This window comes from Protopterus annectens, chromosome 9.part0 (assembly GCF_019279795.1).
Source record: "Protopterus annectens isolate FY-2018-M chromosome 9.part0, PAN1.0, whole genome shotgun sequence".
In the NCBI taxonomy this organism is placed as follows: Eukaryota; Metazoa; Chordata; order Ceratodontiformes; family Protopteridae; genus Protopterus; species Protopterus annectens.
In genome coordinates, this window is record NC_056743.1 from 1945747922 (window position 1) to 1945769613 (window position 21692).

Genomic DNA, 21692 nt, shown 5'->3' on the forward strand with positions numbered 1-21692 from the left:
ACATCTCAGATGCTCAGTAAGAGCCGCCCTCTCCAAAGCAAAAAAACACAGCATCAATGGGACCAGACAGTGTCCCGGGCTGCGTCCTACATGAACTCCAAGAAGAACTAAACCCAAACATAAAACTACCGTTCAATCTCAGCCTTACTACAGGATATGTACCCAAAGAGTGGCGTACAGCAACAGTGGTACCTCTCCACAAAGGTGGTGCCTCAACGGATCCTGGAAACTATCTCCCCATAAGCTTGACTAGCTTGGTCTGCAAAGATATGGAAAGGATCATCATGGACCTCATAAATAAAGATATTGGGGACTTATAGACACTGGATCCTACCCAGTTCGGCTTTAAGGGCAGATCCTGCATCTTAAACCTGGTTGATTTCTTTGAAACAGTCACCAAGGCCACTGACGAGGGGAAGGTGGTCCACACAGTCTACCTGGACCTTGCAAAAGCCTTCGATACAATACCCCACTCGGGCATTATAGATAAGCTCACCAGCTTAAATATAAACCCCTATGTCACTAGATGGGTTGCAAACTGGCTCAAGGACAGAACCCACATGGTTAGAATTGCTGGAGCCATGTCAGACTCCAAACCAGTTACAAGTGGCGTCCCACAAGGCTCAATCCTGGGACCTCTCTTGTTCGGTATATATTTCTCGGAGGTACAGGCCAACACGGAAGGACTGTGGCTGACCAAGTTCACAGATGACTGCAAACTGGGCACCATAATCGACTCTCCAGCCGACACAAGCATCCTACAAAAGGGCCTCATAGAAACAGACAACTGGTGCCAGAGCCATGGCCTCAAGCTAAACGCCAAAAAGTGTATAGTCATCCCCTTGGGCAAAAACAAAGTGCCCACAAATTACCACATAGGTGGTAATCCATTAAGTACGGACGTAGTAATAGGGACCTGGGGACCCAAGTTGATAGCAATCAAAGTGGCCAAAGTGGTTAGAAAAACATTTTATATAGCCCACCTAATCATGAAGGGATTCGCATCTAGATCAGGGGAGGCCATCGTGCCTCTTTACTCATCCCTCATCAGGCCCATAATTGAGTACAATGCCCCTTTTGGGATGCACCTTACCAGACACCTGCAGCAACTGGAAAGACCCCAAAAGTACCTCACCAAGAGGATCAAAGGGCTGAAACAGATGCCATATGCTGCCTGGTTAAAGAAACTCCAGCTCTACACAGTGGCATACAACCTGCTCAGAGGCGATCTGTGCCTGACGTATAAAGCCATGTCCAACCTGGAATTAATGGACATGCTACACCTCAGAAAATCCAAATCCCATCGAGCTATGCACTCGAGAGACTTGAACCTCAGCAATGAAATAAATAGGACATGCTGGAGGGACAGATTCATAACCCAGAGGCTCCCTTCACACTGGAATAAAATCCCAGTCCAGGTTAGGCAGAGTCCCTCTGTCTCTCTTCAAGAGGAATCTTGATGAGTGGATGGGAGATCGTAGGTTTACCCCGGGTATCACTTCTGTGTCACTGTTAGACAGAGGCACAGTATACTAACCTTGAAAAAGGGCATAGCAAAATTCATTTAAAATGGGTGGCGAAAGCCAAACACACCCTGGCTAGGCTTATAAATGCCCTAGGGCAGATAGCCTAGTAAGTACCTATGACCCTATGAGGTAATTAAGTCTTTGGCCATTTTGAGCATCTGTTTTTTGGGCATGGAGACCTGTCCATGTGGCTGGTGAACTTGTTTCTTTGCCTTTAAAGGTGTTTTAGTCTTGCCTTTGAAGTCTGTTTAATATACAATGGTTTAGGTCTGAATACACCCTCAGAAGCTGATGCCTGCTCAGCGGCTCTGGACCCATCTGAGGGAATAATGTCAGAGGCTCCAGTAACTTGAGTTTCCAGCGGCCTGGCTGACTTCACGTGGGAGTTGGTAGCGGCCTGCGACTCTAAAGTAGTGGGCATTAGAGGGACTGCAAAAGCACCTCACTGAGAACCGGCAACTTGCTTAGGAGAAGCTTCGTCATTTTTGGACCTGTGTTGCCTGTCTTCTTTGCGGTTTTTGTGAACTCCGGTAGTCGGATGGTTATCCGACGACATTGTATAATTAAATCTTCGCCCAAAATAGCTTTATGCAAAATCGTACCGACGCTTAATAGTGCGTTGGTTAAATCTAGCACAAAACCGACAACTAGAAACTTTGTGGTCAGGGCCTAGGCAAGGAATACAGTAAGAATGAAAGTCCTTATGAGGTATTTGCTTCCTACAAGAAATACAATTAACTTTCTGACATCGGTCTGGAGCAAGAAAAAAGTTTCCCCAACGGGGTACTTAGCTTTTAATGAAGACTTCGGATCTGAAACTGGAATACGAAAATCTCAGGAGTCTGCCGAACGGCACTTGCAAACTGCTTCTGGTACCGTGCGGCAAGAGAGACTGAAGAAAATGGCGTTGGCTGCATCTTTTATACCCCTGACGACCTGACGTCAGGGAAGAGGTGACAGCAACCAACGCAGGACCCAAGACTTTGGAATTCAGGCCGACTGAGGGCAACCTGCCAGCAGGAAAACCCAAATGTAATCACTGCAACAGTGAAACACGAAGAACATCAGCGATTTTTTTTCCAGGGGAAAAATTAGCTGTTCCATGTCAAAAAAAAACAACCTTAAACCTACACTGAAGTGGGGGCCTGTGCCCCTCACACCCACCCCCCACTTAAATATATCAACTCCGAAATTGCACCACAGTAGAGGATAAGTACAGTTGTGTACACTTACCATTAATGTAGATGTTAGAGTGTATTCACTGTTGCAGTCATTACATTTGGGTTATCTGCTTGCAGGTAGCCCTCAGTCGGCTTGATTAACAAAGTTTTGGGTCCTGTGTCAGTTGCTTTCTCTTCTTCCATGACGTCAGGGGTATAAAACATGCAGCAGACGCCATTAACAAGTTTTTCTTGCCCCAGATGTCTGGTTCCCCCCTAATGGGAAGCAATTAAATATAAAAGTACAAAGATATAGCTTCAACAAAAAAGCAAATACACCAAAAAGATTTAAGCATAGTAAAGGAAAGTAGAGGTATAGCCAAAAGAAGTTAGGGGGCTGGAGGGAGGATAACCAGGATGGCAACAATGAATACACTTGAACATCTACATTTATGGTAAGTGTACACAACTATACTATGTTCATGTTTCACTGTTGCAGTCATTTCTTTTGGGTATATTCCCAAAGCTATGGTTGGGAGGAGGAATTTAGATAGCATTAGAGCAGCTATAAGACCCTGCAAAACTGCAGTGGCAAAGCCAGCTCTGGATTTAGAGAAAATTGGCAAATGATCATGTTTGGTGAAAGTATGTACAGAACTCCAGGTAGCAGCTTCTAAGATGTCCCTGGTAGGGACGGCTCTGAGAAAGGCTGTAGACGTAGATGCAGCCCTGGAGGAGTGAGGTCTGATCCCCCTGGGGGATAGGTTTTCATGGTGCTTATCGCAGAAATTAATGCAATGGCTTATCCATTTAGAAATGGTTTGCTTTGAAATAGCCTTCCCCTCTGCCCCTGCAGCAAATGCCACCAGCAGTTCAGATTTCCTTTGAGGTTTAGTCCTGTCCAAGTAGAATCTAAGTTGTTTGTGCACATCTATGGAATGCAGTATTCATTCGCCTTTATTCACTCACATCAAACTGCCAATGCCTTTAACTCCTTTTTCACAGACACCATTAATTCACTAGCGAGTCAACTCACAACAGACAAATCTAACCTTCCCACCTGTACATCTGCTAATCTCCCTATATTACTACTACAACCCATCTCTACTTCCTACATCCTAAAACTCATCCAAAAACTCAAACCTTGTACCCCATCTGCAGATCAGTTACCATCTGATTACCTTCAAAAAGCAGCTGAAGCAGTTGCTTATTCCATATCCCTCCTTATAAACAGAACCATCAATGAAGGAACCATCCCTGCTATCTTGAAAATTTCCCACATAATCCCTTTACATAAAGGAGGTAGCTCAAATGACTATTGTAACTACAGGCCTACAGCACTCATCACCCTTAGCAAAAATTATGGAGAAATGTATTCATCATCAGCTAATGCACCACTTAACTCAATATAACTTACTAGCCAACTGCCAACATGGCTTTAGGCCATTTCATAGCACTACAACAGCTCTCCTATCTTTTACTGTGTTTATCAATAGAAACCGCAATAATAGTATTCTGTCATCAGCACTCTTTATAGACCTGTCAAAAGCCTTTGACATGGTAAACCACAATATGCTCATAAAAACCCTTGAATCTCTCTCTAGATACCAAAGCTATTCAATGGTTCACTTCCTACCTTAGTAACAGGCAGCTCTCTGGGATAATACACTTTCAACCCTTCTGCCAGTCTCTCGGAGTCCCACAGGGTTCCATCCTAGGACCTCTCCTCTTTATTCATAAATGACTTACATGTAGCAATACCTCAAGCTACATGTATTCAATATGCAGACGACTCAACACTTATATGCTCTGCTAACACCTCCTCTGAACTACAAACCCTAACACAGAATGCATTTAGCACAGTTGAGGCATGGTTCTTGAAACGCTGCCTCCTTTTGAATGCCAATAAAACCAAACTCCTGCTGTTCAGGCCTAATAATAAGTCCCCCCTCATAGACTTCTCTATTACTTCCAACAATGGCACACATATAGCCCCTGACTCTACCACTAAGCTGTTAGGTATTATAATTGACAATAACCTCACTTTTGATAATCACATTAATAACACTATTAAAACCGTAAATAGAAAACTCGGCTCCTTATATAGAGTTAAAACCTTTTTAACTCCACAGGCCAAAATCACACTTGCTCACTCATCTTATTTCTACTCTTCTTTATGCTTCATCCATATACACTAACCTAAAGAAAAACAACCTCATTAAACTAGCAAATGCATACAATAGCATTGCTAGATTTGCCACCGGAAACCCATTTAGAACTCACCACTGTCAGAATCTACAACAACTAGACTGGCTAGAACTAAAAAAATACGCTATTACTCTCCCAACTTACCTTTGTTCATAGGATATTTTACCAACCAAAAAATACCCCTATACTTTCTGACCTTATTTCTCCCTATTCTAACCTAAATTCATTACGCTCCTGTAATAAACTTCTTGTGAAGTTAACTAAGTCCAATAACATAGCAGGTGACTCACTATTCTCCAACACCATAGGTAAATACTGGAATCTTCTACCTACCACTAACTTCTACTTCGTCACCCTTCCTCTTAAACAAAAGCTCAAACATCTAAAAACACTCTGGCTATGCCCATGCATCAATCCCGACTAATCTTATGATTCTACTAATTACTCTTCTCTTAATCACCCTCTCTTACCTCTCTCTACTCACTCTCCTTGAGTAGACAATCTCTAAAACACCCTTGTTAATTAGTTTCTGATATGAATTAATATAGAACTCTCTATGGTTTATATTTACTTAATCAATTATACTCTTCATGAATGTTTTACTAAAGTAGAACTCCCCTATCTTGTACTGTAAATAAAATTAGAGTAAGTGTCCTTCCCAGTATATATTTTCAACTAGTATAATCTAGATTAAACCTTATTTCTGTTTGTATTTTACTAACTACTTGCTTTCTTTATGTAAATGACTTGTTTGTATTAACTTCAATGTGGAGCTTTTCTCCCCGGGCCACTGCTGAAAATGGAAATGTATCCAGTTGGATTAGCCCGGTAAACAAATGTAAAATAAACAAATAAATTATTCTGTGGATTGGGAAAGAGGTTTGTCAAATGAATGGACTGACTAAGAGCCACACTGGATACCACCTTGGGCATGAAGGATGTATTGGTTCTGAGGGAAACCCTGTCCGCATGAAAGATGATGAAAGGCTCCACTGCCATAAGGGACTGTAATTCAGATACCCTTCTTGCAGAAGTGATTGCTAAAAGGAAAGCTGTTTTCCAAGAAAGAAATTTTAAGTCTGCAGTAGCAGCTGCCTCGAAAGGAGGTAGAGTGAGTTTCTCCAAGACCAAGTTAAGGTCCCAGGCTGGGGTTGGAGCTCTCCGGGGTGGTCTAAAATTTTTGGCCCCTCTGAGGAACTGCTTGAGCAGTGGATGAGAGAAGAGGGGAGGTTCCGTGTTATAATGAGCTGAAATGGCTGAGGAGTGGATTTTAATGGAGGAAAAAGACAGGCCCTTTTGAAGCATCTCAGTAAAGTATTGTAAAATCTGAGGTAAATCTGCACTGCTGTGCTCATCCCTTGAGATTGGTTCCAGGCACAGAATCTTTTCCATTTTTCAGCTTAAGATTTTCTAGCACTAGGCCTCCTTGCCTCTAAAATGATATCCATCACAGGTTTGCTAAGGGATGGTAAAGGAGAGATTAAGTAATTAGCCAGGCTGCAAGGTTCAGTGTTAGAAGCTGAGGGTGTAGAATCTGGTTCGCCTGCTGAGACAGCAGGGAAGGAGTCTGAGGGCAGGTGCCATGGAGATAATTGTGACACTGCGCAGGAGGGGGTACCAGTGCTGGCACGGCCAGTCTGGAGCAATCAAAATCATCCTTGGTTTGTCCTGCTTGATTTTTAGTAGTACTTTCTAGAGCAGAGGCCGCGGGGGGGGGGGGGGGGGAGCCATAGACTGACCGATATTTCCAGACAGAACATCCCTTGCCTTGTGCAAAATTTGTCCAATTAGTAGTTCTGGGGAGAGGCAAATAGGTCTACATCTGGACTCCCCCATTTGCTTGTCAACATGTTGAAAATCCTTGGTTCCAGTTTCCACTCCTGTGGATCCATGAAGTTTCTGCTTAGTCTGTCTGCCAGTGTATTAAATTTTCCTGGCAGGAATTCAGCTTGTAGGTGCACTTGGTAGCTCAAGGCTGTGTTCCACAATGCCATGGTTAGTCTGCAGAGGGGGTAAGAATGTGTACACCCCTGCTTATGTACCACATCTATCCAGCGCCCTGGAGTCTCTATCAGAAGGGGTAGGATTTTTAGCAGTAGAAGCCTTAATGCCGCTGCGCCCCTGTGAAATAAGTAGACAAGGGCAAATCCAGATCATAAGAAGAATCAGAAAAAAACAATCCTGATCAGAAGACTCAATCAACTTCAGTCCTAGGCCTCTTAGAAGGTGGGGGGGCTACCCCTGATTAGAGAGTCATTAGATCTTCAGCCATTCTTATTTGTTTTTTTAGGCACAGAGGCCTGAGCATGTGGCCTGGGCGTCAGTTTTTTAGGCATGGATCGAGATTTAGAACTAAGTAAAGGAGGCGTTGGTTTAATATGCAAGTCCATAGGCCTGAATACACCCTCAGAAGCCGGAGCCTGCACAGCGGCTCCGGACCCATCCAAGGTAGAGACATCCACTGGTTCCATAGTTGAAGCATCTCGCGGCATACCGGACTCCGAATGGGTCTCAGTAGAGGCCTGCGAATCAGAAGTAGCCGGTATCAGGGGCTGCGAAAGCAACTCACTGAGTACAGGCAAACTGGCAACTGGCTTAAGAGAAGCGTCGTCAGCAGTTTTCGACCTCGGCGGCCTGTCTGTCTTAATTTGCATTTTTTCGGAATCCCAGTAGACTAGCTAACAGACATTTCTGGATATTTAAACAGAGAACAGAAATATTTAGTGGTGAAAATATACCGGACGGATAGTGCGTTGATTAAATAAAGCACAAAACCAACAGCAAGGTACGTCGTGGTCAGGGCCTAGGCAAGGAATACAGTATGAATGAAAATCTTTAGGAGGTATTTGCTTTCCACAAGTAATACAATTATTAACTTTTACTGACATCGGTAAGGAGCAAGAAAAAGTTTCCCAACAGGGTACTTAGCTTTAGCTTTAGGTCTAAGTTGAAGACTTCTGTTCTGAAACTCGAAAACGAAAATTGCAGGAGTCTGCTGACTGGCATTTGCGAACTGCTTCTGCTGCGGGCACCGCACGGCAATAAAGACTGATGCAATGGCGTCAGCTGCATGTTTTATACCCCTGACGACCTGAAGTCATGGAAGAAGAGACAGCAACCGACGCAGGACCCAAGACTTGGTTAATCAGGCCGACTGAGGGCAACCTGCCAGCAGATTACCCAAATGTAATGACTGCAACAGTGAAACACAAAGAACATCAGCAAAACCCCGAAAATGGCCCATCAATTTTTTTCCCCTGGGAAAATTTTGATGTGACGTGGCTTTGCTATTTTCCATTTTTGGACTTTAGGGTTCGATATTACAATGTTCAAACTTGTTTTAGACGTTGTAATACTGACCTGTTCACCATGCCCTGACAGTTTTCAGACCGCTACTCCCCCAGGGCCTCTACTGATCAAAACAGACAACACCAAAGTGATGAGGTATATCAACAAGTAGGGAGGGATTAATTCATCCTCTGGATCCAGGAGAAGGGACCCAGAATGGAAAAGCACTCCCTACCTCTCTTCCTGGATAACAAGGCAGACCTACTACACAGGGGTCTATCTTTCTCTATTAAAATTCTTGCGTCAGTCATCTCTACTCATTTCAGCACAGAGCCACCTCTTTTCTCACACCCTCTCAAATAGTTCCTAAGAGGGTCTAACAACTTCAGGCCACGCAGAAGAGCTGCTACCCCGGATTGGGACCTTAACTTTGTGTTGGAAAAGCTCACCCTGCCTTCCTTTGAGCCTGCAGATTCAGAGTTAAAAATTCTCTCTTGGAAGATCACCTTGCCTCGGCCATTATTTCAGCTAGAAGAGTGTAAGCTACAAGCACTTATGGCTGTAGAGCCCTTCATGATTTTCCATGTTGACAGGGTCTCCCCCTCAAGGCTAACCCATCCTTCATGCCCAAAATGGTGTCCAGTGTGGCTCTAAACCAATCCATTCATTTGCCCACCTTTTTCCCTAACCCACAAAACAAGGGGGAAAGGATTCTGCATTCTCTAGATGTGCACAGACAGCTCAGATTCTACCTGGACTGGACTAAATCTTTTAGAAAAACAGATCAATTGCTAGTTGGCTTTGCTGCAGGGTTAGAGGGCAAGGCCATATCCAAACAATCTCCAAATGGATAGCACACTGCATCCATTTCTGCTACAAACAGCACAGGAAACCACCCCCAAAGGGTGTCAGGACAAATTCCACCAGTGCAACCTCCACTTCTTCAGCTTCTCTCAGACTGGCCCCCACCAGGGACATACTGGGAGCTGCAACATGGACATCTGTTCATACCTTCACCAAGCATTACCACCTGCCTATTTTTCTCCACATCCAGGGCAGGCTTTGCCACCACAGTCCTGCAAAGCATCCTAGGCAGCCCCCAGTCTTCTCAACTGCCTCCACCCTTTTCTACAGCTTTGGAAATCAACCCAAATGAGATGACTGCAACAGTGAAACATGAAGAACATAGTACAGTTGTGTAGACTTACCAAAAATGTAAATGTTTGAGTGTATTCGCAGTTGCAGTCCTGGTTTCCTTCCCTCCATCCCCCTTCTCTCCTTACAAGAAATATTTTGTATTTACTTTCTACTGGTGGTGTTCTTCCACCATAACTTGGCTCCCTATTGGGGGCTCCTGACATTTAGGGCAAGAAAAATTGATCTAATGGCATTGGCAGTGTTTTTACACCACAGACTTGACGTTAGTCCTGGAGTGACAGCAACTGACGCAGAAATACTAACCTTTTGGTATTCGGGCCAGGCAAGGGCTAGCATGGCAAGGGTGACTGCAAAAGTGAAACACGAAGAAAATCAGGAATACTGCAACATAAGAATAGGACATCATTTGCTAGATTTCCAGAGGCAACTTAGGAAATACCCTCTATCCCACTGCAGGGTGGCGAAGAAAGTAGGCAGGGGGATGGCCCGCTTCAAGGCTAGGTCATTCACTACTTTGGGGTTGAATGACTGTTTAGTCCTGAGAGTCACCCTGTTCACGTGGAAGACTAGAAATTGTGGTGTACCCATAAGAGCTTGCAACTGAGACTCTTCTGGCTGAGGTCAGAGCTATCAGTTTTCCACATGCAAAACTTTATGGGAGCTTTGTCTGCTGGCTCAGAGAGCTACAGTGAGTTTTTCTAATACATAGTTAAGGTCCCAGGGAGCAGGATATGGTTTCCTACATGGTCTTAAGTGTAGTACACCTTCGGGGAACAGTTTAGCAGGGAGTCTGGATACAAAGGGTGGATCCAGAGGAAGGCAGGCAGAGATAGCAGACAAATGTGCTTTCAGCGATGAGTATGACAGCCTTGTCTGCATTAGCTCACCTTTGCCACTGAGGTAAAAGATTCTCTTATGTTGGATTTCCTGGCCCCGTGCAGGACATTGAGCATACCCTCCTATAGGTGTCTAAAGGGGATCCGTATCCTATTAGCCACAGGGTGAGGTGCAGGGATTGCCACTATGGGCGTATCAGAGTCCCCTTGTGCTGTGTGAGCAGGTAAACTGAAGGGGGTAACCTGTGGTGATTGCCCTTGGACAAATGAAGAAGGGGGAACCAATGCTGTCTTACCCAGTAGGGAGTCACCAGCAAGATTTTTGGTAAGTCCTGCTGAATTTTCATCAGCATCTTTTGTATCAAGGAGAAGGGTGGGAATGCATACAGAAATGTCCCCTTCCAGGTCATCGAGAAGGCATCTGTCACCAATACACTGGGGTTGTGTGTCCTGGTGCAGTACCCAAGAAGTTGCCTGTTTATGGAGGCGGCGAACAGGTCTATTTGTGGTATAACCCACCTATGGACTACATTTAGGAAAACATCCCTCTGTAGGATCCATTCATGGTTGTCTGAAATGGTTCTGCTTAGCACATATGCCTGGGAGTTGTGTTGAGACTGTATGTATGCTGCCTGTAGGGGAATTCAATGTGAGGTGGCCAGTTCCCACACCTGCAGAGCTAGTCTCCTTAGAAGGCATGACTTCGTCCCTCCCTGTTTGAGATAACACAGGATTGTTGTGCTGTCCCATGAATATCTTGAGAAGGCCCTGCTCTAGATAGGGTAGAAAGGGTTGTAGGGCAAGGAGGATTATTCGCATTTCCCTGGACGTTTATGTGGTCTAGTTTGTCTGTTCAAAAACCTTGCACTTTTCTCTGCCCTAGAGTTGCTCCCCAGCCCAGATCTGAGGCATTTATGTGCATTGTCAGGGAGGGATTGGGAGTTTGCAGGGGGAGGCCTGGATTCTGGGCCACCCACCATTTCAATTCCTGTTTCAAACGGGAGGTGGAGGACCCTGAACTCTAGAGGGTGGGAGGGCAGAGACCAAACTGATCATATATACCACTGCAATTTCATGTGCATTCTAGCTAGGGGCAACATGGGGATGGTGGCTGCCATGTAATCCAGAAGTTTTAGAATTTGCCTTCCTGTCAAGCACTGAGGATTGAAGGGCAGTAAGTGGCGAGTCAGGGACATCACCTTTTCTGGTGGTAGGAAGGCCTTCATACAGTCTGTCCGGATTCCTCATCCCAGTTAGCAAATATCCTGTGCTGGCTTCAGACTGGATTTTGGCAGGTTTATTAGAAAACCTAGGGACTACAGGAGTAACACAAGGGGTCTGGGTGTGAAGACAGACTTCTGGTCTTCTACCTGGATTAGCAGGTCTAGATAGGGGAATATCTGAACCACCTTTGTACTGCAGTGAGTGATGATTGGAGCCAGATGTTTTGTAATTACCCTGGGATCAGTAGAAAGACCAAAAGGGTAAGGCATAGAACTGAAAATGGGATGAACCTGCCAGAAATCTGTGGAATTTCCTGAAAGTGGGTTTTATGGGAATGTGAAGATAAGCATCCTTTATATCCAAGGTTGCCATGAATCCCGGAGGAAGCAGAAGGGGAAAGAGGGTAGGGAGAGTGAGCATCTTGAAAGTAGGAACTTAAGGGGTTAAGGCGCGAGAGGTCTACAAAAGGCCTCCATGGTCCTTCCTTTATGGGAACCAAAGAGATTTGAGTAGAATCCTTTTCTTTTTGATTCTGTAGGCAATGGTTCTATAGCTCCTTGTATTAGAAGGGTTTGCAGAACCTGTCAAAGGAGGGGTAGTTGACTGGCTGCGGTATGCCTAGCCTTGATGGGGGGGGGGGGGGTAATCCATGACAAAGTAACCGTTTTATATGATGGAAAGAACCCACTTGTCTGAGGTAACGAGAGACCACGCAGGGAGATAGTGAGAGACGAGCAGACAGGGAAAGGGATGATGTGGGGGGGGGGGGGTTGAAAGCTTGGCAGGCAGGCAGACACTACCCTGCCCTATATGAAAAGGAAAGTCTTTGGCTGGAGGAACACAAAGCACAAGCTGGAGGGGGGTTGCCTTCTAGACCTTGGGGCTGTAGGTTTAGAGACCTTCCTGAACTGGGTCTTAGCCGGGTAGTTCCTCTGGAACTTAGGGATGGGAGAGACTAAGAAGTTATGTACCTACCATAACGTTCCATGTTAGTTGTCTTCTTCTCGCCTTCTTTCTTGCTGGATGGGTTCGGAGCCGATCCTCGGCTCCAACGCGGCCTATACTATAGCGCGAGGGCTATTTTTACCGGCTCGAGGCAGCCCTATATCCCACAATACCATGCGCTAACTCCCCAGATCTCGTAGGCAGCTAACACATAATAATAATAATAATATATATATACTATTACCAAATACAGTCTCCCTGCTGGTAACACTAAAGATACGGGGTAACCGTAAAGGACTGTATAACATGAAAGAGAAGGACTCTGAGACCTTCAAGTATGTCCAGGTTAGGGGGCAGGAGGGAGGGACGCAAGAAAGAAGGCGAGAAGAAGACAACTAACATGGAACGTTATGGTAGGTACATAACTTCTTAATGTTAAGTTGTCATTCTCGCCTTCATTCTTGCTGGATGGGACAGCGTTCCCTAGCACCTTGGTCCTGGGTGGCTCAACGGAACAGACTCCCGAGTACGGTGGAACCAGTCAGCTCTATTTCTGGAGGCTATATCAAGCTTATAATGGGTAATAAAAGTATGTTGAGAAGCCCATGTAGCTGCTGCACATACAGCATCCAACGGTAACCTTGCTTGAAAGGCTGTTGATGTTGATAGTGCCCTAGTTGAATGAGCTTTAGGTCTAGACGGGAGTGGTTTGTGTCTCAACTGGTAGACAAAGGTAATGATGGATGTCAACCACCTAGAAAGAGTTACCTTTGATACTGGAAGTCCTTTCTTTCCTTCAGCCTAAGAGAGAAAGAGCTGGTCTGACTTTCTGAATTGTTTTGTCCTGTCTAGGTAATACCGCAGCTGGCGATGAACATCCAAGGAATGCAATTTCTGTTCAGCCCTGTTTGAATAATCTGGGAAGAACACAGGTAAGTCAATAGTGTGGTTCAGATTTGATTCCGAAGAAACTTTCGGTAGAAAGGAAGGATTCGTTCTGAGAGTTACCCTGTCTTTATGAAAAGCCAAATAAGGGGGACGGACAGACAATGCCTGGAGTTCCGATACCCTTCTGGCAGATGTTATAGCCACCAAAAACAGAGTTTTCCAAGAGAGAAGTTTGAATGAGCAAGAAGCTGCAGGTTCAAAAGGAGGGAGAATTAATGATGTTAGAACTAAATTTAAATGCCATTGTGGAGGAGGATCCTTAATGGGAGGTCTGAGCAAAAATACGCCCTTGAGGAAAGCTTTACAGAGTTTGTGGGAAATAATATTTGTTGCCGATAGCCCCACATGAAAATTGGCAATGGCCGCCAGTTGTAGTCTGATAGTGGCCAACGACGATCCTGAATGAAAAAGCTCCGCCAGAAAATCTAGGACTTTATGAATTGGAGCATTAAAAGGATCCAAGGACCTAGCTTCTGCCCAGAAGGAAAAACGCTTCCATTTGCTCGCATAAGTCTTCCTAGTATTGGACTTATGGGAAGCAAGAATGATATCACGGACAGGAAGAGAAATGAAGGAAAGCCTGGCTATGGTTGGAAGTGGAGCAACCAAGCTGTGAGGTTGAGGGAACGAAGAGACTGGTGCAGCTTGCCCGTTAGATGGGTCAAAAGGTGTGGAAGGGGTTCCAGATGCCAGGGCTGTTACAGTAGATGATGGTGCAGGAACGGAAACCATACTTGTTGAGGCCAATAAGGGGCAATGAGGATCATTTTGGATCTCAATGTGGTTGCTTTCTGAATTAATTGCGGAATCAGCGGGAAGGGGGGAAATGCATATAGAAAATCCTGAGGCCAATCGTGGACTAGAGCGTCTCTGGGGGGGATTGGCCTGGTAGAGGGAAGAGTGTGAAGAAGTCGAGGCACTTGCTGTTTTGCGGGGTTGCGAAAAGGTCGCAGCAAGGCTGGCCCCACTTCTGAAAAATTCTCTCTGCTACCGCTAGATTTAGAGACCACTCGTGAGGCATGAGAATTGTTCTGCTCAGTCTGTCCGCAATGACGTTGGACCTCCCGGGGATGTGCGTTGCTATCAGAAACCGTTGAGAGGAGATCGCCCACTGCCAAAGTCTGAGTGCTTCTCGACATAGGGGATAGGACTTTGTTCCGCCCTGCTTGTTTATGTACCACACTACAGACATATTGTCGGTTTGAATTGCTATAGTCCCGGTGGGAAGAGCGTCCTGAAGGGCTTGCAACGATAAAAGCACTGCTCTCATCTCTAGGACATTTATGTGCAGGTGGCATTCTAATTGTTGCCATGTGCCGTGGACAGTCCTGCCCTGATAATGCCCCCCCCCCCCACCCGATCAGGGAGGCATCCGTTGTCACTGTGGCAACTGGAGGGGGGAGAACAAAGGGTCTGCCCTGAAGAAGTTGAGGGGAGACCATCCACCAGGAGAGGTGTCTCTTGCAAGATGGGGTTATCAAGATGTTGTGAGTCATTGGGAGCTGTTGAAAGGACCACTGAGAAAAAAGCATCCACTGGAGAATTCTCATGTGGAAGCGAGCTAAAGGAAGGAAAAGGATCGCCGCTGCCATGAGGCCCAACGTTTTCATTACTAACTTGGCTTGAATTCTGTTGGGCTGAAAAAGTAGCTGAACATTCCGCCGTATGTCTGTCACTCTCTGAGGTGGCAATGTTGCAGACATTTCTCTGGTGTTTAGTACGGCGCCTATAAAGCTTATATGTTGACAAGGTGACAAGGAGGATTTTGCAAAATTTATGGAAATACCTAGTTTGTTGCAAATGTGAATGGTATAATCCCTGGCTATTATAAGATGCTGTTTGGTGGTAGCAGTAATGAGCCAGTCGTCTAAACATGGAAACACCTGGAATCCTTTGCATCTCAGGTGAGCTGTGACCACTGCCAAGCATTTGGTGAACACCAGGGGGGCTGTGGTGAGACCAAAGGGCAGGGCTCTGAATTGGTAATGACTGGCTCCCAGCCAGAAGTGGAGAAACCTTCTGGAGCGCCTGTGTATCTTTATACGATAGTACGCGTCCTGGAGTTCTAACGAGCACATCCAGTTGTCTCTGCCCAAAAAGGGTAGAATGGACTGCAGTGTTACCATCCGAAATTTCGTCTTCTGCACAGACTTGTTCAGTCTGCTGAGTTCCAAAATGGGTCTCCAGTCTTCTGTCTTTTTTGGAACCAAAATGAACCTGGAGTAGATTCTGGATCCTAGCTGGTCTGCCGGGACTGCCTGGATGACTTTTTCTAACAGCTTTTTTTTATTTCTAGCTGTGCCTGACCCCTTTGTCCGGGTGGTACGTTTGGGAGGGGGTCTTGGCGATTGGATCGGAGGGAAGGTGAAGGGGATTTTGTAACCCTTGGATATAATCAACTGCACCCAATTGTCCTGAGAAAGGGATTGCCAGGCTTCCGGGTACAGAGATAATCTTCTCCCGACTGCCTCCGAAGGTAGACAGTCGGGCAGCGTCTCAGGGATGCTGAAAGAGTTGGTCAGGGAAGGATTCCCTGGAACCCTGGTTCTGTGGACCCCCTCTGCCCCTGGGGCAACGTCTATTATTATTCCCCCCTCTGCCTCTAGGGGGAAGTTAGTCACGTGCGACTGGAGCGACTCCCTGTGGTTTGCGGAACCACATCTTTCCACCCCTCTGACCTTTAGGGTAAGGTCTAGATGGTGTGGAAAAATGGACTCCCATGGCAGAGAGAGTCTTAACATCTTGCTCGCACCTGGTGAGGGTATTCTTCACCTGAGGTCCAAACAACTCTGAACCATCAAAGGGGGTGTTGAAGGACGCCTTGAAAGGATCAGCAAAATTACAGGTCTCGCATCCAGGTGTGACGTCTCAACGCAACACCTGTGTCTGCGGCCCTACTCGCTCCATCGGCTGCATAGGATATAAGCCGCATGGAGGAGTTGGCAATGGAATTCAGGGTAGCCAGCTGGGAGTTAATCTTGTCCTGATACCCCGCAGCAGAAGGATCCTGTATGGTTTCACCCAGTTCTATGAGCAAATCTCTCTGAAGGTGGGTGAAATGACAAATAGTTCAGCGATCGCATGGCAAAGGTCGCTGAAGCAAATGTCCGCTTGCCGTACCTGTCCATGGTCCTAGACTCTGTTAGGAGGATGAACAGGTACAGAAGGATCAGCTAATTCCTTCTTAGTGGCGGCTGCTACCACCATAGCATCTACCGAGACACCTTTGGTTAGAAATGGTTTGTCCTCCGGAGCAGAAATAAATTTTGAGGGTCTCCTACGGGTAGGTTCCATTGAGTCAGGAGCTGCCCATGCCTTTCTGGCCACTACTTCCATCAGTAGGTCGAAAGGAGGAGACACCCAGAAGGTGGAAGGGCGAGACCCAAAAGCGTCAAGGTAAACAGACTCGTCCTCGGAGGGTTTGAGGGTGGACCAATTCGCCCTCTGTTTCAAAATCTCTAGGATGTCTGAAAAGGAGACATCCTCAGAGGGGGATCTCGGGGAACCCTCAGACTCATCCAAGTCGGTGTCCGAAGTGAGAGACTCAGGGGAGTCTACGTGCTTCCTCTTGCACTTTTTATTCCTAGGGGGTTCCCTTGAAGGTTCAGGGGAGGCCTCGGAGGAGGAAGAGACACCCAAAGTGGGTACCCTGCGCTTTGGATCGCTGCTGTCAGTTGCAGGAGGATGGCCAGAGACCGTAACAGGCACTGTAGAGGGAGGAGCTGAAGAACCCAACCTTGGAGCGGACACTGGATCCAGCACGCTCCTCATCACCTCGAAAGCCCCCACGTCAGGCACCGAAGACAGTCCCAACTCCGAAGACACCCGAACCACCCCCGGCACTGACAGAGAAGGCTCCGAAAATTATGTCTGGGCCGAACTAACCAGAGCCAACGCTCCGAGAGGGAGAGCGGGGTCGGACAAGGGTCCGATGCCACTCGCCCCCTCTGAGTCGACAATGGAGTCTCGGTGCCCGGACCTCTCCACGGACGGTACCAATGAAGAGGTCGGAGCCAACGAAGCCAGAGCCGAAGGTGGAAGTATCGGCTCCGACGTGGGCAAGGTTACGGTTCCGACAAACTCCGGCTCCGAACTCGACTGGAGAGTCTGAGGAGGAATTGAAGGCGGTATCGAGGGAGCCACAGTCTGGTGAGATGGGCTTTGGAGCATTTGGGCCAGTGCCTGAGATTTTATGAGTCTACTGACCACCCTCTCAATATCGTGGTCGAAAAGCCTAGACGACCTGGAGGAGAGTCCTATGACTCCGCTCAGATAGGAGGGGCGATCTTGGAGCCGATCGGACGGACTCTAGTGAGGGAAACCTAGAGCGCTTGCGTGCTAAAGTTGGCTCCGATACAGGTTTCGGAGCGGATACGGTCTTGCTAGTATCGGCTCCGACTGGAGCCGATGTCGGAGCAGTCTCAGATTCGCCAGCCCTCAACTCGGAAGCTGGAGCCGAGGGTTTGACGGGCTTAGATGACTTCCCCAAGCCAGAATTGGACGGGGAGTCATCGGGCTTCAATAAGCGCCTCAATACAAGTTTATTGCGACGCTCCTGCAGGACTCTAACTAAATCCGTGACAAACGGAACAAGAGTCCTGCAGGTGCAAAGGCCCCAAACAGTAGACGCAAGAAGTGTGCCCGTCTGTCAGACATTTTCTGACAGCACGAGTCACACTTCTTGAATCCCGAGACCATAGCGTCTTTGGACATTGCCCTAAGGAGTAATACAGTCAGCACACACACTCACTCACTTAAACCCCTATAAGGAGGGTGGGGGTAACAAACTAAAGCACGTAGGCCCGATTATAAAATTAAAGGGGTGGGTAGGGCTTAACGAAATATCATTAATAAGTAAAAATAAATCGATATGGGACTAATGTAAGGGGTTAAACTATAAACTATCTCAATTTGAAGACTGAAAAAAATTTCTTTACTGACCTGAGCCGGTAAAAAAAGGCAACCTCGCAGCAAAGCGGCAAACGAGATCTGAGGAGTTAGCGCATGGTGTTGTGGGATATAGGGCTGCCTCGAGCCGGTAAAAATAGTTCTCGAGCTATAGTACAGGCAGAGTCGGAGCCGAGGATCGGCTCCGAACCCATCCAGCAAGAATGAAGGCGAGAATGGCAACTTAACATCAGATGTTTTAGATCCTGTAAATTCTTTTCCTTTTTGTTGCAGGGACTTAAACGGGTCAGCCACTTTTTCACCTTACAGGGCAGAGTGTTCCAAAGGTGCATCAATATGTTTGGCACTGAAGTCATTGGGGAGAGGCTGAAGGCGTAGCCATGAGTATCATCTTAATGCAGTGGCTGATGCAGCTGACCTAGCTGAGGCTTCAGCTGCATCCTAACTGCATCTTAATGAATGTCTATTTATCTGTGAGGTAAAGGCTAGTAGGGAAGTCAAGGAAGTTTGTCTGCACAATCTGGAATGTCAGCCAGTTCTTCAGTGACCTTGTCCAACAGAGCTAAAGAATATTTGATCATGTGAGTTTGGTAGTTAGTAGCTCTAAAGGACAGGGTAGCAGATGTGTAAATTTTCTTGCCTAACCTCTCCACGGTTTTGCTGTCCTTGTCAGCTGGGAGGATGGTAGTGGTAGGAAGAAGCTTGGAAGTCCTATCAGCAGAGATGGAGATAACGGCTAGATCAGCAGAAGGGCACTTACTTAAAAAAATTTTCTGTCTCCGGGACTTTGTAGAATCTATCGGCTCTCCGTGGGTTGCGGGTCCGGGTTGACGGAAGCAGAATTAAAAGCATCCCGGAATGTTGGTTGAATAGGATGGATAGGACTGGGGGAATCCATTTGTAACAGGTCATAAAAACCTCTTCTATACTTCAGTCATATCTGAGGAATCCTTAAAGTGGTCTTTCATCTTATTGATGGCTTCCCCAAAGGTTAAATTCTCTACAGGGGAGTCAGATTCCATTGAGACTTCCACTGGAGATCCATATCCCACAGGGGGAAGAGATGTGTGAGGAGTAAGGGGGGAATCCTCTGAGGAATCAGACAGTTCTCCTCCAGTAGTTAAACCCTCCTTTGAGGACTGAAAGGGGCAGTGCCAGGGGTTTCTAAGGCAGCAGGCCTAAGGGCCATGAAGGCATTAAACAAACGGATAGCCTGCCAATCAGGCATGCTTTCAGAAACAGGAGATTCATGTTTTCTGTGTTTTTTTTTTTTTTTTTTTTTTTTTTTAAGAGGTCTCTCAAGTGTCCGATTGGGATAAGGCCACGGATCCAGGCATACGGATGATGGCAGCAGAATCCGAAGAACCCAGAGTGAATGCTGGTTCCCCACCGACATCTAAGGTAGACACTGGTGTAGGGTCTATGGGCGCGACGTCTGGAAGGGATTGTGTGACGTCCTCAGACATGCACGCTTTATGCACACCGGCAGTAGCAGAATCTTCAGTCAGGCTGTCTATCACAGACTGAGGAATGGCTGGAAGAGGCAGAGCAGAAGTAGGCCGCAAGGTCTTTGCCCTCTTCTTTGGCAGTTCAGATGGGGCATCGGCCACGGCCTCCATCCCTAACGCTATTTGTTTTAAACATTGATTCTCAAAGTACAAAAGCAAAGCCTGTAAGCTGTGACGTGAGGTCTTAGGAACAAATGACTTACAAATCGTGCAGTTCTCGTGGTAATGTTCCCTTTCTAAACAAGACGCACTGAATTTGCCAACCACACTTATAATGTACAGTTTTGTACCTACCATAAATGTAGATGTTCGAAGATCCACATTGCTGCAGTCATAACCTGTGGGTAGTCGGCTGTCCTCGGTCGGCCCGAATACCAAAGTGTTAGGCTGGTGTCGGTCATGGTCGCTCAGATCTGACGTCAGTACGCCATGGTATTAAAGTGCATGACCGACGTCATATCCTCGGTCTTTCTTGCCCCAGATGTCAGAAGGCCCTAAAAAGAAAGGCCATAGCCAAAAACAGAAAAACCTCCAAAACCCATGTACAAACAATATTTACAACACAAACCATACAACCACTCCAAACTACAGAGGGGAAGGAGGGAGGGTAAATTGGACTGCAGCAATGTGGATCTTCGAACATCTACATTTATGGTAGGTACAAAACTGTACTATGTTCTTCATCTCACATTGCTGCAGTCATAACCTGTGGGTAGAATCCCAAAGCAAAGGTAAAGGGAGGTTGGCAAAATCATAAAGCATTGGGAGCTGCTAACATGCACTGTAAGACTGCAGTGGCAAACCCAGCCCTAGATTTGGAATAAAGAGGGAGATGGTAATGTTGAGAAAAAGTGTGCAATGAACTCCAAGTAGCTGCTTCCAAAATATCTTTAGTAGCTACACCCCTTAAAAAAGCAGTAGAAGTGGCAGTAGCCCTAGTGGAATGAGGTCTGATTCCAGCCGGAATCTCCTTACCATGATGAGAATAACAAAAAGCAATACAATGGCCAATCCACTTAGAAATAGTTTGTTTTGAAACAGGTTTCCCCTGAGAGGCCAAAGCAAAAGAAACAAATAACTGTTGAGACTGTCTGAACCCTTTAGTCCTGCTCAAATAATAACGCAACTGCCTGTGAATATCCAAAGTGTGCAAAATTTTCTCCCCTTTATTTTAGGGATCAGCATAAAAAGTAGGCAAATGAATAGATTGGTTCAAGGCCACATTTGAAACCACTTTAGGCATAAAAGTAGGGTTAGTACGCAGAGATACCCTATCCTTATGAAAAATCAGGAAGGGTTCAACTGCCATTAGAGCCTGTAATTCAGATACCCTTCTAGCAGACGTAATGGCCAACAAAAAAGCAGTCTTCCAAGACAAAAACTTCAACTCAGATGCAGCTGCAGGTTCAAAAGGAGGTAAAGTAAGTTTTTCCAACACAAAATTGAGATCCCAGGAAGGAGTAGGAGCTCTACGCGGGGGTCTTATGTTCTTTGACCCTCTAAGGAATTGCTTAAACAAAGGATGAGAGAATAATGGTGGGTCACAGTCATAGTGAGCAGAAATGGCTGCAGCATGAACTTTTACAGAGGAAAAAGACAAACCCTTGTCTAATAATTCTGTAAGATATTGAAGTGAAACACTCAAATTAGGCCTGGAAACATCAAAGCTCTTTGCTTTGCTCCAAATAAAAAATCTCCTCCATTTATCAGCATAAACATTCCTTGTACTAGCCCTTCTGGCCTCCAAAATGACATTCAAAACTTGTTGAGGAAGCTGCGACCCTCCAGGGTCTAGAACAGAATATGCCAGGCTGTCAGATGCAGGGACTGTATCCTGACATTGAGGAAATGATTGCCTGCCTGAGACAAAAGGTGTGGAATTGAAGGCAAAGGCCAAGGAGGCTCCCGTACTAAACTCCTCAGCAGAGGGTACCAGTGCTGCCGTGGCCAATCTGGAGCTATTAGAATCATGGAGGGCTTGTC

At 46.2% G+C, this 21692-nt stretch overlaps 1 protein-coding gene across 1 annotated transcript in view; it reads right to left on the reverse strand.

Moving 5' to 3' along the window:
- Positions 1–21692, reverse strand: part of TNPO2 (transportin 2) — a gene marked incomplete in the record, with an annotated part of 2382582 nt that overhangs the window by 1013828 nt on the left and 1347062 nt on the right.